At 59.0% G+C, this 12,261-nt stretch overlaps 1 non-coding gene across 1 annotated transcript; it reads right to left on the bottom strand.

The window, feature by feature from the left end:
- Positions 1–342: 342 nt before the first annotated feature.
- Positions 343–461, bottom strand: LOC131866664 (5S ribosomal RNA). The gene has a single exon (XR_009365265.1). It is a non-coding gene; the product is annotated as a 5S ribosomal RNA (ribosomal RNA).
- Between the last annotated feature and the right edge of the window lie 11,800 nt (positions 462–12,261).

Below are 12,261 nucleotides of genomic sequence, written 5' to 3'. Positions count from 1 at the left end.
CGCTCACCTGTCCCGGGCGTCTGGTGCGGAACCTTAGAGTAAGAAACATCACCGTGCACCTTGGCCAACGTGCGCGACTCGACCGAGCGCGCACTGGCCGAGGTGCACACCGATTTCACCTGGGTGCGCGCGCAGCACCTCGGGCGCACCGGGGTGCGCGCACAACGCCCGGGTTGCACCGTGGCCTGTGTGCTCGGGGCGCCTCGGGTGCGCGCTCGGTGTCGCCCCCGCGCGCGCGGTAGTGCGGGCAGCGCACCCCGGCCCGGCCCGGCCCCGACGAGAACGCAAACGGGCAAAAGGTTTATTCAAATAGCATTGCGACGCCCGGCGAAAAACTAAGAAAGGGTGCAACACCGGGACTTCCCGGGAGGTCACCCATCCTAGTACTACTCCGGCCCAAGCGCGCTTAACTGCGGAGTTCTGATGGGATCCGGTGCACTAACGCTGGTATGATCGCACCCGTTATGAGCTTGTCGCAGTGTGTACTTAGCAAACCGCGACCCACGTGCGAATCCACCCCGGCCACCCACCCCCGTCGAGGTGCACACCCTCCCTCGCGAAGTGCGCCCCGTTCGCCAAGTGTGAGCCCTGCCCGGGTGCGCGCACCTTGCTAGGGCGTCGGGTGTGCACCCGGCCCGGCCTACGTGCGTGCACCTGGACGGGGCGTCGTGTGCGTGCAGTGTCCCGTCTGCAACGCGGTGCCCACACACCACCTCGGGCGCAACGACCTGCGCTCACATGTGGGCCGAGTGCACCTTGGTGCATGTTCGGGGCGCCTCGGGTGCACGCTCGATCTTGCCCCGGTGCACCAAGGCGCTCGGTTTGCCCCGGGTGCGCACTTGGTGCAAGGTGGGCACCCAAAATAGGGATCAAGCACCAAAACACAAGTTTCGGGATGCAAAATGGGACCCAAGGACCACAAATGCGTTCCAAGACCCATGATGGGTCCACGAGAACAAAAATGTGTTCCGAGACTTAATAAACAAATATTGGGTTTTAGGAGAAGAAACATGCTCTGATGCCCAAAACGAGAATCGACCCCGAAAAGGCCACAGGCCAAAAGTGGGATGCGAGACAAAAAAAAATGGGACCCGAGGACCAAAATTGGGTTCCCAGGTCGAAGACAGGGCAACCGGACAAGAAACGACCTCTAAGGCTCGAAATGAGTCCCGACGACTAAAACTTGACAAGAAGCACCCATCAGGCACCCAACTCGACACCCATGGGATGCCGACCCACCCGGGCTTCCACCTAGCACACCTTGGCACCCACCCACCCTCGCACCCAACCTCGCACCCAACTTAGCACCTTTGAACCCACATTGGCACTCACCCTGACCCTGGCACCTTGGAACCCACATTGGCACTCACCTTGACCCTGGCACCCACCTTTGCACTCACCTTGGGACCCACCCTGGCTCCCACCTCGGCACCCACCCAGACACCCACCTTGGTTCCTTGGCACCCACCTTGGATCCTTGGCACCCACCCCGACACCCACCTTGGCACGCAACTTGGCTACTTGCCACCCACCTTGGCTCCTTGACGCCCACCCCGACAACCACCCCGTGACCTACCCTGGCTAGGGTTGGTGCACACCCACCCTGGTGCCCACCTTGGCACCCACCCCATGACCCACCTTGGCACGCACCTTAGTACCCACCCTGTTACCCACCCTAGGACCCACCCCGTGACCCACCTTGGCCAGGGTGGGTGCACCCACCCTGGTGCCCACCTTGGCACCCACCCATCCTAGCACCCAGCCTGTGACCGGGCTTGGAACCCAACCTTGCACCCGTCTTGGCCAGTGTGGGTGCGCACCCATCCTGGCACCCACGTTGTGACACACCCTTTAACCCACGCACCCTAGCAGCCACGTTGGCACCCACCTTGGAACACAACCTAGCAACTTGGCACCCACCCCGTGACCCACCTTGGCATCCACCATAGCAGTCGCCCACTTGGCACCCACCTTGGAACCCAAGTTGGCACCCACCTCGGCACCCACCTTGACACTTGTGGACCCACCTTGCCACTCACCCTAGCATCGACCCATCCTAGCACCCACCCTGGCACCTTTGCACCCTAGCACTCACCCATCCTAGCACCTAACCTGTGACCCACCTTGACACTCACCCTCGCACCCACCTTGGAACCCAACCTAGCACCCACCCACCCTGACACCAACCCTAGCACCTACCCACCCTTGCACCCACCCTGTGACCCATCTTGGCACCCACCCATCCTACCACTCAACCTATCACCCACCTTCTCACCCACCTTGGCATCCACCTTAGCACCCACCCACACTGGCACCTTGGCACCCACCTCGGGCAAGGTGGGTGCACACCCACCCTGACACCCAATTTAGAACCAACCGAGCATGTTACCCACCTTGGCACCCACATTGCAGCCCACCCTAGTACCCACCCTATGACCCACATTGGCATCCACACCCTAGCACCCAGGCACCTCGACACCCGCCTTGACACGCACCCTAGCACTAAACCTGTGACCCACCTTGGAACTCACCCTAGAACCCACCCACCCTGTGAACCACCTTGGCATCCACCTTAGCACCCACCCACCTTGGCACCCACTCTAGCACTCACCCATCCTAACACCCAACTTGTTACCCACCTTGGCACCCGCCCTCGCGTCCACCTTGAAACCCACCCTAGCACCCACCCACGCAGGAGCCCACCTTGGCACCCAACCTAACACCCACGCATCCTGGCACCCAACTTGTGACCCACCTTGGAACCCACCCTAGTACCCACCTTTGAACCCACTATATCACCAACCCACCTTGGCACCCACCCTATGACCCTCTTTGGAATCCACCCTAGCACGCACCCACCCTGGCACCCACCATGGAGCGCACCCTAGCACCCACCCACCTCGGCACGCACCTCAACACCCACCTTGGTGTGCGCACTGCGCCAACCTCTCAAAGACCCTATGTGGTGCGCTCCAAAGTGTACACCTTTGGTGCGCTCCAAGGTGCGCACCTTTGGTGCACACCGAGGTGCACACCAAAGTGTGCACCGAGGTGAGCACCAAAGTGCACTCCAAGGTGCACACCAAGGCGTGCACCTTTGGTGCGGTCAATGCAAACGAATTCGGAAGTTGGGGTCGATGTCCTAATCGCTGCTGCAGACTACACGTATGAGAATCGGATAAATAGCTTTATATAGGGGAGGTGTTGCGTTTGATGGGTCGACTCCCCTGGTTGTGTGCACTGCACCAACTTCAAAGACCCTGTCTTGTTTAAGAAGTCAAAAGTTGGGGTGGATGTCCTAATCATTGCTGCAGTCTACGCATGTATGAGAATCAGACAAATAGCTTATATAGGGGAGGTGTTGCATTCGGTGGGTTGACTCCCCTGGTTGTGCGCACTGCGCCAACCTCAAAGACCCCGCATAGCAGAAGAAGTCGGAAGTCGGATTTTGGTGAGCACCAAGGCGTGCACCTTTGGTGCGGTCAACGCAGACGAATTCAGAAGTTGGGGTGGATGTCCTAATCGTTGTTGCAGGCTACACATGTATGAGAATCAGACAAATAGCTTATATAGGGGAGGTGTTGGGTTTGATGGGTCAACTCCCTTGGTTGTGCGCATTACGCCAACCTCAAAGACCTTGTTTTCGTTAAGAAGTCAAAAGTTGGGGTCAATGTCCTAATGGCTCCTGTAGGCTACACATGTATGAGAATCGGACAAATAGCTTATATAGGGGAGGTGTTGGGTTTGATGGGTCGACTCCCCTGGTTGTGCGCATTACGTCAACCTCAAAGACCTTGTTTTCGTTAAGAAGTCAAAAGTTGGGGTCGATGTCCTAATTGCTCCTGTAGACTACACATGTATGAGAATCAGACAAATAGCTTATATAGGGGAGGTGTTGGGTTTGATGGGTTGACTCCCCTAGTTGTTCGCATTACACCAACCTCAAAGACCTTGTTTTCGTTTAGAAGCCGAAAGTTGGGGTCGATGTCCTAATTGCTCCTGCAGGCTACGCATGTATGAGAATCAGACAAATAGCTTATATAGGGGAGGTGTTGGGTTTGATGGGTCGACTCCCCTGGTTGTGCGCATTGCGCCAACCTCAAAGACCCTGCATTGCGGATGAAGTCGAAAGTCAGAGTTTGGTGTGCTACAAGGTGTGGTCGAAGGTGCTCACCTAGGTGTGCACCTTTGGAGCGCAGGAAAAGTGCCCTCCAAAAGTGCGCACCTTTGGAGTGCACAAAAGTGCCCTCCAAAAGTGCGCACCTTTGGAGCGCACAAAAGTGCCCTCCAAAAAGTGCCCTCCAAAAGTGCGCACCTTTGGAGCGCACAAAAGTGCCCTCCAAAAAGTGCCCTCCAAAAGTGCGCACCTTTGGAGTGCAGAAAAGTGCCCTCCAAAAAGTGCCCTCCAAAAGTGTGCACCTTTGGAGTGCACAAAAGTGCCCTCCAAAAGTGCGCACCTTTGGAGCGCAGAAAAGTGCCCTCCAAAAAGTGCCCTCCAAAAGTGCGCACCTTTGGAGCGCAGAAAAGTGCCCTCCAAAAAGTGCCCTCCAAAAGTGCGCACCTTTGGAGCGCAGAAAAGTGCCCTCCAAAAAGTGCCCTCCAAAAGTGCGCACCTTTGGAGCGCAGAAAAGTGCCCTCCAAAAAGTGCCCTCCAAAAGTGCGCACCTTTGGAGCGCACAAAAGTGCCCTCCAAAAAGTGCCCTCCAAAAGTGCGCACCTTTGGAGCGCACAAAAGTGCCCTCCAAAAGTGCGCACCTTTGGAGCGCACAAAAGTGCCCTCCAAAAGTGCGCACTTTTGGTGCGCACCAAGGCGCTGGTTCGGTCGTTGCAGGCGAGTTCGGAAGTTGGGGTCGATGTCCTGAGCGGAGGTGCAAACTACACAGGTGTCGGAATCGGACAAATAGCTTATATAGGGGAGGTGTATGCTTCGATGGGTCGACTCCCCAGGTTGAGCGCACCGCGCCAACCTCAAAGACCCTACGGTATGGATGAAGTCGGAAGTTGGGTCCGATGACCGATTCGATTAGTAGGTATGCTCATGAGGTCGGAATTTGGGTCCGATGACCTGCCATGTGCAGGAAGGCGAATGTTGGCACTGTGCGTTGCAAGGTGCACACCAAGGTGCTGGTGCGGTCTTTTTAGTCGAGTTCGGAAGTTGGGGTCGATGTCCTGATCGGAGGTGCAAGCTACACAGGTGTGGGAATCGGACAAATAGCTTATATAGGGGAGGTGTATGCTTCGTTGGGTCGACTCCCCGGGTTGAGCGCACCGCGCCAACCTCAAAGACCCTACGGTATGGATGAAGTCGGAAGTTGGGTCCGATGACCGATTCGATATGTAGGCATACTCGCGAGGTCGGAATTTGGGTCCGATGACCTGCCATGTGCAGGAAGGCGAATGTTGGCACTGTGCGTTGCAAGGTGCGCACCAAGGCGCTGGTTCGGTCGTTGCAGGCGAGTTCGGAAGTTGGGGTCGATGTCCTGATCGGAGGTGCAAACTACACAGGTGTGGGAATCGGACAAATAGCTTATATAGGGGAGGTGTATGCTTCGTTGGGTCGACTCCCCGGGTTGAGCGCACCGCGCCAACCTCAAAGACCCTACGGTATGGATGAAGTCGGAAGTTGTGTCCGATGACCGATTCGATATGTAGGCATACTCGCGAGGTCGGAATTTGGGTCCGATGACCTGCCATGTGCAGGAAGGCGAATGTTGGGACTGTGCGTCGCAAGGTGCGCACCAAGGCGCTGGTGCCGTCGTTGCAGTCGAGTTCGGAAGTTGGGGTCGATGTCCTGGTCAGAGGTGCAAACTACACAGGTGTGGGAATCGGACAAATAGCTTATATAGGGGAGGTGTATGCTTCGATGGGTCGACTCCCCGGGTTGAGCGCACCGCGCCAACCTCAAAGACCCTACAGTATGGATGAAGTCGGAAGTTGGGTCCGATGACCGATTCGATACGTAGGCATATTGGCGAGGTCTGAATTTGTGTCCGATGACCTGCCATGCGCAGGAAGGCGGAATTTGGGTCCGATGACCGAGTTGATGGCGTGCCATGCGCAGAAAGGCGGAATTTGGGTCCGATGACCGAGTTGATGTTGATGGCCCGCCATGCACAGGAAGGCGGAATTTGGGTCCGATGACCGATTTGAAGGCGTGCCATGCGCAGAAAGGCGGAGTTTGGGTCCGATGACCGAGTTGATATTGATGGCCCGCCATGCGCAGGAAGGCGGAATTTGGGTCCGATGACCTGACATACGCATGGAGTCCGACTCGGGGGCCGATGTTCGATTCGATGACTTGCATTGTGGGTAAAGTCGGAAGTTGTGGTCTTTGACCCGATTCGATGACCAGACTTCGGCTGCTTGAGAATCGGACAAATAACTTATATAGGGGAGGTAGTGTTCTCGAGCATCCTCCCCCCGTGCCCGTTTATGTCGATTGATGCTGGTGCTCGACTGGTTGGAGCGCTCGGATGCAAAAATCTTGCACCAGGATTTATCGATTGTGATGGACACGGCAAGTCTCCTGATTGCTATGCAGGAGCTCATCGTGAATCTCTATGCGGCCTTGGTATGGACTCGACCTGCGGAATGGTTCGGCAATGGTAGTCGCTCCAACACGTCCTTGCAATGGCCACAGAGGTGATTCGACTAGAGCTCCAGTCTAGCTTTTGGGTTGCTTGGCGGACTGGTATAGCCGCGATCGAGTTCCGGCCATGAACGTTTTAGATAGCTCTTGGGCTTTCTGGGACGGAAGTCGGAAGTTTGGGCTGTTGTCCGATTTGATGACCATTCTTCGGATGTGTGAGAATCGGACAAATAACTTATATAGGGGACTGTGTTGTCTCACGCAGCCCCCTCCGTGCCCCTCTATCTCGACCGATGTTGGTGCTTGAAAGGGTTGGGATCGCTCGGATTTATAAACGTGCACCACCATTTGTCGAGTGTGAGGGACGCGGCAGGTCTCCTAAATGCTATACGGGCGCTCTCTGAGAATCTCTATCCGGCCTCGACACAGACTAGTCTTGCTGAATGGTTTGGCACTGGTAGTCGATCCAACACGTCGTTGTTGTGGCCGCCTAGGCGATTCGATTCGAGCCCCCGTCTAGCTTTTGGGTTGCTTGGCGGATTTTGCCCTATCCGCAAGTGAGCTCGGTCCCTAAACGTTCGAGAAACCCGATTGCTATGCGCCGACTCTCTTTCTTGCGAGCCTCCATCTAGCTTTTGGGTCTCTACGGAACGGAAGTCGGAATCTGGGACCGTTGTTTGATTCGACGAGGCAGACTACGGTTGTGCGAGAATCGGACAAATAACTTATATAGGGGAGGTGTTGACTGGAGCATTCTCCCCCGTGCCCCTCTAACTCGACCAATGCTGGCGCTCGAACGGTGGTAGCGCTCGGATTTTCGTTGAGCGCCAGCATTGGTCGATTTAGAGGGGCATGCGAGATTCCCGAATGCTATGCGAGGGCTCTAACGGAAATGTCTATTGGTTTCGGTATGGATGCAATTGCGAGTGGTTCGGCAAAGGTAGTCGTTCCGATGCGTCCATGTCGTGGCCAAATCGATAATTCGATTTGAGCCCTCGTATAGCATTTGGGTCTCTCGATGTGATTCCGCATTCCAGTCCCTTTGGGCACTGCTTGAGCCGCATCCCAGGGGGTTCCCTTCCCAATAATCTGCCTCGCAACCCGATTGCTATGCGGTGAGGCTCCTCGGCCGCCTCGGAACTATCTGTGTATCAGACGCATCGCGGGATAAGGGGTTGGCAACGGTAGTCGCCCCAAGCGCGTCCGATGCTTGGACCATTCCGAGGCGGCCCTGAAGCCTCTTCCGTCTAGCCGTTGGGTCCTTCTCGCCGCATCCCTTGCCTCGCACCCCGATTGCTATGCGGTGAGGCTCCTCGGCCGCCTTGGAACTATCTGTGTATCAGACGCATCGCGGGATAAGGGGTTGTCACTGGTAGTCGCCCCAAGCGCGTCCGATGCTTGGACCATTCCGAGGCGGCCCTGAAGCCTCTTCCGTCTAGCCGTTGGGTCCTTCTCGCCGCATCCCTCGACTCGCACCCCGATTGCTATGCGGTGAGGCTCCTCGGCCGCCTTGGAACTATCTGTGTATCGGACGCGTCGCGGGATAAGGGGTTGTCACTGGTAGTCGCCCCAAGCGCGTCCGATGCTTGGACCATTCCGAGGCGGCCCTGAAGCCTCTTCCGTCTAGCCGTTGGGTCCTTCTCGCCGCATCCCTCGCCTCGCACCCCGATTGCTATGCGGTGAGGCTCCTCGGCCGCCTTGGAACTATCTGTGTATCGGACGCGTCGCGGGATAAGGGGTTGTCACTGGTAGTCGCCCCAAGCGCGTGCGATGCATGGACCATTCCCAGGCGGCCCTGAAGCCTCTTCCGTCTAGCCGTTGGGTCCTTCTCGCCGCATCCCTCGCCTCGCACCCCGATTGCTATGCGGTGAGGCTCCTCGGCCGCCTTGGAACTATCTGTGTATCGGACGCGTCGCGGGATAAGGGGTTGTCACTGGTAGTCGCCCCAAGCGCGTCCGATGCTTGGACCATTCCGAGGCGGCCCTGAAGCCTCTTCCGTCTAGCCGTTGGGTCCTTCTCGCCGCATCCCTCGCCTCGCACCCCGATTGCTATGCGGTGAGGCTCCTCGGCCGCCTTGGAACTATCTGTGTATCGGACGCGTCGCGGGATAAGGGGTTGTCACTGGTAGTCGCCCCAAGCGCGTCCGATGCTTGGACCATTCCGAGGCGGCCCTGAAGCCTCTTCCGTCTAGCCGTTGGGTCCTTCTCGCCGCATCCCTCGCCTCGCACCCCGATTGCTATGCGGTGAGGCTCCTCGGCCGCCTTGGAACTATCTGTGTATCGGACGCGTCGCGGGATAAGGGGTTGTCACTGGTAGTCGCCCCAAGCGCGTCCGATGCTTGGACCATTCCGAGGCGGCCCTGAAGCCTCTTCCGTCTAGCCGTTGGGTCCTTCTCGCCGCATCCCTCGCCTCGCACCCCGATTGCTATGCGGTGAGGCTCCTCGGCCGCCTTGGAACTATCTGTGTATCGGACGCATCGCGGGATAAGGGGTTGTCACTGGTAGTCGCCCCAAGCGCGTCCGATGCTTGGACCATTCCGAGGCGGCCCTGAAGCCTCTTCCGTCTAGCCGTTGGGTCCTTCTCGCCGCATCCCTCGCCTCGCACCCCGATTGCTATGCGGTGAGGCTCCTCGGCCGCCTTGGAACTATCTGTGTATCGGACGCGTCGCGGGATAAGGGGTTGTCACTGGTAGTCGCCCCAAGCGCGTCCGATGCTTGGACCATTCCGAGGCGGCCCTGAAGCCTCTTCCGTCTAGCCGTTGGGTCCTTCTCGCCGCATCCCTCGCCTCGCACCCCGATTGCTATGCGGTGAGGCTCCTCGGCCGCCTTGGAACTATCTGTGTATCGGACGCGTCGCGGGATAAGGGGTTGTCACTGGTAGTCGCCCCAAGCGCGTCCGATGCTTGGACCATTCCGAGGCGGACCTGAAGCCTCTTCCGTCTAGCCGTTGGGTCCTTCTCGCCGCATCCCTCGCCTCGCACCCCGATTGCTATGCGGTGAGGCTCCTCGGCCGCCTTGGAACTATCTGTGTATCGGACGCGTCGCGGGATAAGGGGTTGTCACTGGTAGTCGCCCCAAGCGCGTCCGATGCTTGGACCATTCCGAGGCGGCCCTGAAGCCTCTTCCGTCTAGCCGTTGGGTCCTTCTTGCCGCATCCCTCGCCTCGCACCCCGATTGCTATGCGGTGAGGCTCCTCGGCCGCCTTGGAACTATCTGTGTATCGGACGCGTCGCGGGATAAGGGGTTGTCACTGGTAGTCGCCCCAAGCGCGTCCGATGCTTGGACCATTCCGAGGCGGCCCTGAAGCCTCTTCCGTCTAGCCGTTGGGTCCTTCTCGCCGCATCCCTCGCCTCGCACCCCGATTGCTATGCGGTGAGGCTCCTCGGCCGCCTTGGAACTATCTGTGTATCGGACGCATCGCGGGATAAGGGGTTGTCACTGGTAGTCGCCCCAAGCGCGTCCGATGCTTGGACCATTCCGAGGCGGCCCTGAAGCCTCTTCCGTCTAGCCGTTGGGTCCTTCTCGCCGCATCCCTCGCCTCGCACCCCGATTGCTATGCGGTGAGGCTCCTCGGCCGCCTTGGAACTATCTGTGTATCGGACGCGTCGCGGGATAAGGGGTTGTCACTGGTAGTCGCCCCAAGCGCGTCCGATGCTTGGACCATTCCGAGGCGGACCTGAAGCCTCTTCCGTCTAGCCGTTGGGTCCTTCTCGCCGCATCCCTCGCCTCGCACCCCGATTGCTATGCGGTGAGGCTCCTCGGCCGCCTTGGAACTATCTGTGTATCGGACGCGTCGCGGGATAAGGGGTTGTCACTGGTAGTCGCCCCAAGCGCGTCCGATGCTTGGACCATTCCGAGGCGGCCCTGAAGCCTCTTCCGTCTAGCCGTTGGGTCCTTCTCGCCGCATCCCTCGCCTCGCACCCCGATTGCTATGCGGTGAGGCTCCTCGGCCGCCTTGGAACTATCTGTGTATCGGACGCGTCGCGGGATAAGGGGTTGTCACTGGTAGTCGCCCCAAGCGCGTCCGATGCTTGGACCATTCCGAGGCGGACCTGAAGCCTCTTCCCTCTAGCCGTTGGGGCTTTCTCGCCGCATCCCTCGCCTCGCACCCCGATTGCTATTCGGTGAGGCTCCTCGGCCGCCTTGGAACTATCTGTGTATCGGACGCATCGCGGGATAAGGGGTTGGCAGTGGTAGTCGCCCCAAGCGCGTCCGATGCTTGGACCATTCCGAGGCGGCCCTGCAGCCTCTTCCGTCTAGCCGTTGGGGCCATCTCGCTGCATCCCCCACCTCGCACCACGATTGCTATGCGGTGAGGCTCCTTGGCCGCCTCGGAACTATCTGTGTATCGGACGCATCGCGGGATAAGGGGTTGTCACTGGTAGTCGCCCCAAGCGCGTCCGATGCTTGGACTATTCCGAGGCGGCCCTGCAGCCTCTTCCGTCTAGCCGTTGGGGCCATCTCGCCGCATCCCCCAGCTCCTCGGCCGCCTCGGAACTATCTGTGTATCGGACGCATCGCGGGATAAGGGGTTGGCAGTGGTAGTCGCCCCAAGCGCGTTCGATGCTTGGACTATTCCGAGGCGGCCCCGCAGCCTCTTCCGTCTACCCTTTGGGGCCATCTCGCCGCATCCCTCGCCTCGCACCCCGATTGCTATGCGGTGAGGCTCCTCGGCCGCCTGGGAACTATCTTCGTATCGGATGCATCGCGGGATAAGGGGTTGTCACTGGTAGTCGCCCCAAGCGCGTCCGATGCTTGGACTATTCCGAGGCGGCCCTGTGGCCTCTTCCGTCTAGCCGTTGGGGCCATCTCGCCGCATCCCTCACCTCGCACCCCCATTGCTATGCGGTGAGGCTCCTCGGCCGCCTTGGAACTGTCTTCGTATCGGAAGCATCGCGGGATAAGGGGTTGTCACTGGTAGTCGCCCCAAGCGCGTCCGATGCTTGGACTATTCCGAGGCGGCCCTGCAGCCTCTTCCGTCTAGCCGTTGGGGCCATCTCGCCGCATCCCCCACCTCGCACCCGGATTGCTATGCGGTGAGGCTCCTCGGCCGCCTTGGAACTATCTTCGTATCGGACGCATCGCGGGATAAGGGGTTGTCACTGGTAGTCGCCCCAAGCGCGTCCGATGCTTGGACTATTCCGACGCGGCCCTGTGGCCTCTTCCGTCTAGCCGTTGGGGCCATCTCGCCGCATCCCCCACCTCGCACCCCGATTGCTATGCGGTGAGGCTCCTCGGCCGCCTTGGAACCATCTTCGTATCGGACGCATCGCGGGATGAGGGGTTGTCACTGGTAGTCGCCCCAAGCGCGTCCGATGCTTGGACCATTCCGAGGCGGCCCTGAAGCCTCTTCCGTCTAGCCGTTGGGGCCTTCCCGCCCCATCCCTCGCCTCGCACCCCCGATTGCTATGCGGTGAGGCTCCTCGGCCGCCTTGGAACCATCTGTGTATCGGACGCATCGCGGGATAAGGGGTTGGCACTGGTAGTCGCCCCAAGCGCGTCCGATGCTTGGAGCATTCCGAGGTGGCCCTGAAGCCTCTTCCGTCTAGCCGTTGGGGCCTTCCCGCCCCATCCCTCGCCTCGCACCCCGATTGATATGCGGTGAGGCTCCTCGGCCGCCTTGGAACTATCTGTGTATCGGACGCATCGCGGGATAAGGGGTTGGCACTGGTA

Source organism: Cryptomeria japonica, unplaced genomic scaffold (assembly GCF_030272615.1).
Source record: "Cryptomeria japonica unplaced genomic scaffold, Sugi_1.0 HiC_scaffold_152, whole genome shotgun sequence".
Lineage (NCBI taxonomy): Eukaryota > Viridiplantae > Streptophyta > Pinopsida > Cupressales > Cupressaceae > Cryptomeria > Cryptomeria japonica.
The sequence above is the reverse complement of the archived record's forward strand: the minus strand, read 5'-3'. Positions and strand labels throughout refer to the sequence as shown.